Genomic DNA, 9180 nt, shown 5'->3' with positions numbered 1-9180 from the left:
TCTAATTGTACTAAAATGTGATTTTGATTATATGTTAATAAATAAAGTTGCCCCGGGGGTCAGAGCTATTAGAGCCATAGACAGAGTGTGGCGGTGGTGGCACACGCCTTTAATCCCATAGATCTCTGTGTGTTCAGGGATACAGCCAGCATTGGAGACATATGCCTTTAAGACCTAGGGGGCTGTACATTCAGACAGTGACGAGGCAGTCACGTGTTTGGGTTTACAACCAATGAGAAGGCAGAATGACTGGAAAATCGATTTACACACAGGAAATAGCTCTCTTTCGGGAAGCTCTCTCTTTCGAGAAGCTGAGACACAGAGGAGGAAGGGTGAGATTTGAGCTCTGAGCTCTGACCTCTCGGCTTTCTCTTTTACATTGTTTCTGTGTTTCTTATTTAATAAGACTGTTGGTTACATCAACATGCATCCACATAGTAAGTGCAGGCACCAGGTTGACCATCAGTGCTTTCCCTTCCACATTGTGTTCATCTCCAGTCACCTCCACTTGGCCTTCATAGATCTTGTCCATGCCAAACCTACTGAGAAGCCTGGAGGCCAGCAGAGGCCAGTACAACAGGCTGCAGCATAATTGTCAAGCCAACTCTCACACCATATTTTGGCAGTTCATGTGCATCTGCTGTGCAAACTATCCTATCCACTTCTATATGGGCATATGCAATCTGGCAAATGATATCTCTGTTAGTTACAGGAACTATCATCCTGTATTTGGATGTTGTTGTACTTACTCTGTCCTGGATCACCAATCACTTCTAAGCATAGTAGTCAGATTTACCTTCTCACCACCTTCTGAATCTCACTTGATATATCTTAAAGTAGGCCTTTCACAAGCTCCATCCTGTGGTGATATATTGTGTACCCTAATAAACTTATCTGGGGATCAGAGGACAGAGCCAGCCACTAAATTAGACATAGTGGCCAGACAGTGGTGACACATACCCTTAATCCTATCACTTGGGAGGCAGAGATCCGTCTGGATCTCTGAGTTCAAGGCCACACTGGGAACAGAGTCAGGCAGTGGTGGTACACGCCTTTAATCCAGCACTTGAGATCTCATGTCTTTGCTTGGGAAGGACACTCACCTTTAATCCCAGGAAGTGACATGGCTGGGTGGAGAAAGGTATATAAAGTGTGAGGAGACAGGAACTAAGCAGCAGTTCAACTGAGACCCTCGGGGTGAGGACTCAGAGGCTTTCAGTCTGAGGATTCATGGAAACAGGATCGGCTGAATGAGTTGTGGCTTGTTCTATTTCTCTGAAACCCACAGTCGCTGCTCCACACAGAGCTGCAGGCATGGAGGTGCTAGTGGAGAAAAAGCATGACCCTCTTCTTCATGAGATGAGTAAAGAAAAAAAAAAAACCAACCAGTTCTGTGGAAGATTGATACACTAGCAACAGAAAAGACTTATCAATAGGCTTATTAAAAAGATGAACTGAGTATCAATCATGAGAATTTAATAATCTGGACAGTGAAGAAGTAAAGAAGGGGAGAAAGAGAGAGTTGAAGAAGGATGGGGGAGGGAGGGAAGGAAGGAGGAAGGGAGGAGGCAAAGAGACAGATAGATAGAAAGGGGAAAGAAAGAGACAGAGAAAGGCAGAGGTGGTGGGAGATTAACTGGGCCAGGAAGATTAATAGTTCAGGATCATCCTCTGCTACATAGCAAGTTTAAGTCAACCTGAGCTACAAAAGAACATGTCTCACAGAAAAGTCAAATAAGGGAAAAGAAAATAAAGCTATTTCATCTACTTTCAAAAAGTCCAAATGTTATCCAACAATTATAGTTCTCTACATTTCTGTCATATTAAAACTGTAAACTGAACAGCATGTTGCTGTGGTTAATTCTGTTTCACAATCCTGACCTCATTCATCTGATAACCAACCACAATAGCTCCTCCTGAGCTTACCCACTAAAGCTCACTAAAACACATACAACAGACTTCTAGATGTCCTCTTATATTCCTAAAGTTCCCAAACAGGTATCCTTGAGTCACAGTTGTAAAAGAGAAGTGCTACTTCAGTTTCTCAAGAGCTGTAAAGGCAAAAAACCTCTGGGGTTTACAAGATGACTAAGGAATGCATCAGACGTATGTGAGGCTTTTCTATATCTACTAAAATATTTCATTTGAGGTCCTTCATAACTGTTTTACCTGAATTTTATTCAGAAAAACTTCAAGTTAATAAGGGTTAGAGATATTTATTAAATAGATAGATGATTGATAGATGATAGATAGATAGATAGATAGATAGATGATAGACAATGGATAGATAGATTATTGATAATACATAACAGAGAGATGATAGATAAATATAAATAGAGGATAGATTAGAGATGACATAAATGTATCAGTACATGATAGGAACATAGACATATGATAGATACACACATGCACATACATATGTACATGTATAAATATTATACATATGTCATACTTTTGCAGATGTGGAATACTATTTCTCTGTTTAGTTTAAGCAACTGATGACCAAGACTATCCAAAAGGTCTTTGTAGCATCCTTGCCTGGTCAATACAAATTCAGTACTTATATTAAAAAATAATTTAACATAAGAAAAAGAAAATTCCTCTCTCCACACTCTTTAGTTTAGAGTAGCAAAGGATAAAAAGGTAAGATAGCGTTCTAGTTTTGAGAGATTGTCTATCAGAATGTCTATGTATTTCTCTTCTGTGGAAATGCACTTGAAAAGTGAGATGCGAAACCCTGCCCCAGTGTGAGATTAAAAGCTGAGGGAGGTTTTCCTATAACTGAAAAAGATCTACACAGAGAGAGCAAGTAATGATGAGTTTTTGAAAATGATAAGATTGTAGCAATCTGATTCACTGCAAGAAATTGGCAAATTGTAAAAGCACTGTATACCTGAAGGAGCTGCAGCAAGGCTCTAATTTTGCAGACTCCCCTGCCTTAGGAAAAGGAGGAGGTAAGGGCTGCAGAAATACCTTCCTACATTTGGAGCCCAGTACACCTTCTAAATCATGAGATACAGGGAGTTTCAAGGGATAATGGCCATGGGACCTAGGGCAGGTGGGAGATCTACACTCACTTCTGTCACTGCTCTACAGACACAGATCCTGTTGGTTTTATCAATATAGTGACTGCTGGCTTGTTATGACCATGGACAAAGATTACAGAAGTGCTTCCCATCATTGACTAAATGGCTCCCTGGGGAATGAGTTTCAGTTTCTAGGGCTCAGGCAGAGTGACACCACTTTTTAAAAGGTTGAGGGTGCCTTCTTCACTGGCAAGTGAAACTTTGAGGTCTCTCAAAGTTAATTGCAAATATCAGGAAACAAGTCTTGGCACTTATAGACCAGAACCCTGTACTGAATTAAAAGTATTTTTTCTTTATAACTAAAGAAAGTAAAAAGAAAACCTTGTAGTGGGTAGCTGTTCCAGCTTTATCCTAGAAGTACTACCCCCAGTGAGGCTTCTGGTAACTGTCACACCTACAAGGCAGGGCCCAGACAGGATTGCTTAAGACCTGAGATCCGGATGTGCCGGCTCTCTTGGTTCCTGGATCCTGGACACTGGAGGTAGACGGAGCAGAGTTCTCCAGAGAACACCGCTGGACTGCACTACACCTTCCCCAGACCCTGTAACCTATCCCTTTACCTGTAAGTTACCCCACAAAATAAACCTCTCTTTTAACTACATGGAGTTGCCTTAATACTTCCACCAATATCTGGCACTCACGTGAGGCAAATTCCAAAGGCCTGGGTGGCTTCCACCCTCAGCCTCCTCTGTGGCTGCTGTGGCACGCTTTCCACACTTACCACACTTCCCTGTCTCTTCTTTTCTGTCTCTTTTAAAATTCCTCCCTGTCCTGGGGACCAAACACTTAACCTCCTGGTACTGTTTCTTCCTTGCCTTTGCTTCCTCCTCTCCGGCTGGAGGGCACCTAAACCTGCCTGCGCCTGCAGAGTTCCATACCTGGAGCATCTCCGCAGTTCCATTCCCGAAGAAGAAAGGGGACAGCTGAGTCCGGTCTCAGTCCCCACCGCCCCCCCTCCGCACCCCCCTAGCCCCCCTCCCACGCTGTGAGTGAAGTGTCTTATCCGGAAACATGTCTTGGCACCTACTGACCAGAACCAGTATTTTTTTTTCTTTATAACTAAAAAAAGTAAAAATAAAACCCTAATCACTAAACAAAAAAGTATAAAAATGTTAAATATATGTCTTGTAGATCTGTTTAGCCTCAACTCCACGAGCTTGTTATTTATTTGAGATTAGAGTTTGTAATTTTGAAAGAACTTGACATTAGAGGACGTGAGAAAAAAAAAAAAAAAAAAGATCTTATTCTGGCCACATATGATCCTTTTGCCATGGAGCTGGTGAGTCAGGCCACTCTTCCAGCCTTTGCCAAAGAGCCCTTCCTCACTCTTCCATCTTAGACCTTCCTGCTCTGTGATCTTTACTGTGCTGTTACCTGTCCTTCACACCTCAACTCCGTCTGTAGTTGGGTCACTTGTTCTCCAAGTCTGAGCTTACTACTCCAGGAACATCTGTTATTCCTGATAGTGGCAAAGCTGAAAGATTCCTTCCCCCTCTGCTACTATTGTTGTAGCTCTTTATGCCATTACTTTCCCAAATGCTAGTGTTGCCTATGAGTTCTTCCATTTTCTTCTTCTTAAAGAGAAGACATAAGCAATTAGCTTAAAGCTGGTAAACTGTAAAGACCCTTTATACTAAACTTCATACTTCCATTTATTCTTTTCTCATAGCAGCCCACCACACTTTTTAAGCCGGCTCTCTCTCGTACACTCACTCTCTCTCTCCAACCCTTAAACAAAAATTTGAATTAAAAATACTAAAACCCTCCTATTTTCTTCCTTTTGCATTAAAATAGCTTATGCCTGAGTTTTTTTGTGACTGTCACCAATCATGACAAGTGCTTAGTTCTCCCAATTATTTCAATGAAAAGATAACTAAACTGCTCTTATTTCCATTCATCATCACATATTTTGATCCTTTCTTCTTTCACTCATTCCAAATAATGAATTTTCTTCCTCTCTATGTCTATATTTAAATATTTCATTTATTTGTTATATGTGCTTTTCCTTTGGAAAATAATTATTGCCACAGAGTATAATTATGGCTAGTCATTGCCTATGTTCTGCTCAGTGATCCCTTTACTAAGTAGAATCACATCCCACATCAACAACCTTGTCCACTGCTGGTTATACAAGAACAAGCTGTACAGTCTTGCTGTGTTTCCCAGCATTTGCCTTTTCCAGAACAAAGCATTCTCACAGGCTAATGGTGTACAGAAATGTGATAGCAATTCAGTCTGATAGGTAATGGAAACTGCATTTTAGTCATGTGCAGACAAGAAAGAACTGTGAAACTAAATCTATCTTCAAAATGCAGAGATTGACTGAACTTATAAAGGCATATTCAATGGCTCCAGTTTTAAGGATTGAGTTATAAGATACATTTGAACTGAGGTTTTTGAAGTATTGACAACTTTTGCTTTTCCAACATTTGTGTATTCTTTTCAGATACTATGTGGTAAAGAAAATATATCTGATATAATTAAAATTAATCCAAAATTTCTTCTTTTAGTTTTATTTTGCTGAAAACAGGATAGAAACCAAGGGATAAACAGAATGATGCCCTTAGTAGCAATGTTTATGTTTCTACTCTTAAGTGATGGGCACTTCCTACCAGCTTTGCATGGATCATCTCCTTAATCTGCAGATAAAATGATATTGGTCCAATTATTATTCTCATTTTACAGATGAGTTAACAGGTGTTTTAAAAGGTTAAATGACTTCCCAAAGCCACATAACCACTGTGATTATTGCATCAATAAAAAGTGACCTCATCTGAACTCACAGTCTGAATAGGTTTCAGAACCTTGGGGTCATATAAATTAAATAGTATTTCTAAGGGTCATCATGGGAACATTAGGATCTATAACCATAACCTCATGAAGATGTGAAAAACTTACATATGTGCTCATTTCAGGAGCCAATACAATGGTTGAAATGTGCCCAGAAGGTTTTTGTAGGATCAAACCATGGAAACAATGGATATGAATTTTAAATGCTCTTGTTTCAAGCTACCACTTGGCTGTTTTATATCACTTATATTATTATATAGTCATTGTTCATAGTATTGAGTCATAAACATAACTTCTTTAAAGTGTATCATGAATTTTTACCCTGTTCTGTCCCTTGCCTACCCACACACTAGTCTCCTTTCTTCCTATGTACACCATTCTGCATTCATATATGGTGGACCTCATGTGCATGGTTTGATGAATATACAATAAATCTAGAATTGAAAAATGAGGAAAAAACAATGCAATATGTGTCTGAGTCTTCCTTATTTCACTTAATGTCATGATCTCTGGTTTTACATGCACTTCCCAGCAAATTTCATTTCATTCTTCCCAGGTGAACAGATACCCATCTTGCATATACACTGTTCAGTGACAGATGGACACTTAGGTTAATTCCGTGGCTTAGCTATCATTATAGTGCTGAAATAAGGATGAATTTCTCAAGTTTTTCTGTGATTTGTTACATTAGAGTTCTTCCCAATATACCCATGAGGGGTATAGGTGGGTCCTGTGCTATATCTATTTTTAGCTTTTGTTTATTGGGTTTTTAGTTCTTTGTTTGTTTCTTTTTAAGAACCCGCATGCTGATTTCCACAGTGGCTAGATGAATTTGCATTCCTGCCAACACTGTGTAAGCATTCACTGTCCCTGCATCTTTACCAGTATTTGTTGCAGTTTTCACTATGAAAACCATTCTGTCTGGGCTGGAATGGCATTCCAGTGTGCTTTTAATTTACATTTTCCTGATGTCTATGAACATTGGATATGTTAAAATATATTTATTGCATACTTGTACTGGAAATTTTATTGCTTTTTAAGATTTCTATTTCTTATTTGTGTGCGCATTGTGTGTGTGTGCACATGTGAATGCAGATACCCTCAGAGTATAGGAGGTTTTTGCAAGAACAATGATTGTTCTTAATTGCTGAGCCATCTTTTCAGCTACTTTTACTTCATCTTTTGAGAACTATTTGTCCATTTCATCAGCTCATTTATTAACTGCATTGTTTGATTTTCAGTATTCAGTTTTGTTTTAAGAACTTCATATACTTTGGATATTAAGCTTCTGTCAGCAAAGTTTTCTTTTTTTTTCTTTTCTTTCTTTCTTTCTTTTTTTTTTTTTTTTTTTAAAGAAAAGCCCTTTTTACTGTAGCTAGAGTTTTCCTGCCTGGCCCACAGTCAGGACAAATCTCTGTCACCCGCCAGTCCCACAGCCGCTCAGACCCAACCAAGTAAACACAGAGACTTATATTGCTTACAAACTGTATGGCCGTGGCAGGCTTTTTGCTAACTGTTCTTATAGCTTAAATTAACCCATTTCTATAATTCTGTACCTTGCCACATGGCTGGTGGCTTACCAGAGTCTTTACATGTTGCTTCTCCTCGCGGTGGCTGCAGTGTCTTTCTCCTCAGCCTTCTGCTTCCCAGAATTCTCCTCTCTCCTTGTCCCACCTACTTCCTGCCTGGCAACCTACTTCTTGCCTGGTCACTGGCCATCAGTGTTTTATTTATATAAAGCAATATCCACAGCACTTCCCCTTTTTTTCTTTTTTTAAAAAGGAAGGTTTTAACTTTAACATGGTAAAATTACATATAACAAAACAATTATCGAGCAAGATTTACCGTTACAATATTAAAGAAGATGTCCTATCTATCTTATATTTGTGAATTTAAGGTTTTATATCTAACTTATCTTTTATTATAACTGAGGAAATTACAACTATCTAGTTTTCAACCACATCAAAGACCTGAGAAGGAACATAATGGTACCTGAGAAATGGTAGATGGATGCAAGCAACTTTCGGGAATCTTGCAAAAGTAGACCAAGACAGCTGGCAGCCTGGACAGTCACCTAATGTTTTTCAGCATTGTTGGTGCATTTAAATTGGCTACAGGCCTAGAGTATCTGACAGACCATTTTTAGAAGCAGGAATTTTGAAAGACCATCTTACCCTGTCTTGGCAGAGTACAGTGGCCGCTTTCCTTTTGTCCCGCTTGTCCAGAAAGGACAGAATTATATTTGTACTGTCAGCCATCAAGGCCAGGGCAGTTCTTTGCCCAGTAGGCCATTTTGTGCCAAAAAGACAAACTTCCAAATGGAAATGTCTTAGGAGCCCAACATTCTCTCGGGATCAATTGGTGCAGCCAGGAGCAATTGTGTCTCACGTCAACAGAATTTTAAGTTATTTAAATGCCATATTCTCTAGGTCTATGAAGAGTTTGAAGATTACCTATCTATCTGAAATATATCTATGTATACCTAGAAGACTTAACTAACATGGCTACAGATATGATTATCATAGATGACTAATTCTTAATCTATTTTTTAATTATCCATTACAATTTTAAATGAGTTACATAAACATAATACCTCAAACAAGAATAGAAATATATATATATACAGTATAACAAAATTAACTTCAAGTTTGTATCAATAAACTAAAATTTATACCAATGTAAAACATTTTAAACATAAACTAAAATCTATACCAATGTAAAACATTTTAAACAAGTTGTTCTTTAAAAGTAGGTTTATTAATCTACCCTTTTATCTTATCATCTCCATATCCTCCTATATATCTATATCATATCCCCTTTTCTTTTTTAGAAAGAGATCATATTTATAATCAACCTGTTTTAAATAAAAATATTGGTTTTTCTCTGTCCCACACCAGAGGGCTCTTCTGATTTGGGACACAAGAATCTCTTAACCATTTTTTTTTTTTAAAGCAATATGTCTGGGTTTAGAGGGGGAGTGAGCCAATTCCACCTCTAAAGCCAGCTTGGTATATTTGGGAATTTGGGCGTAGCATCTCTTACTACTTCCTGCTGGAGGGGGGCACTGTATCTTATGGGGATGCAAAGAAAATTTTAGGCCTATGGGGTAGTCCATGAAGCTGTATTGTGTGAACCAGTTGCCTTGAAACCGCTCTGGATGTTAGATCATTTGGGCCATGGTGTCATCAGAGATCTTTCAGGAGGTCTTGGCTGGGCAAACCTGATGTATCTTAATCTGGAACAAATCCACAGCCTCTGGCTTTCTGTGGAAACAAAAGCAGAACCTCTTTTCCAAAGTATCATA

The sequence above is a fragment of the Peromyscus leucopus genome, chromosome 2 (assembly GCF_004664715.2).
Source record: "Peromyscus leucopus breed LL Stock chromosome 2, UCI_PerLeu_2.1, whole genome shotgun sequence".
Classification (NCBI taxonomy): domain Eukaryota; kingdom Metazoa; phylum Chordata; class Mammalia; order Rodentia; family Cricetidae; genus Peromyscus; species Peromyscus leucopus.
Note: the sequence above shows the minus strand (reverse complement) of the source record.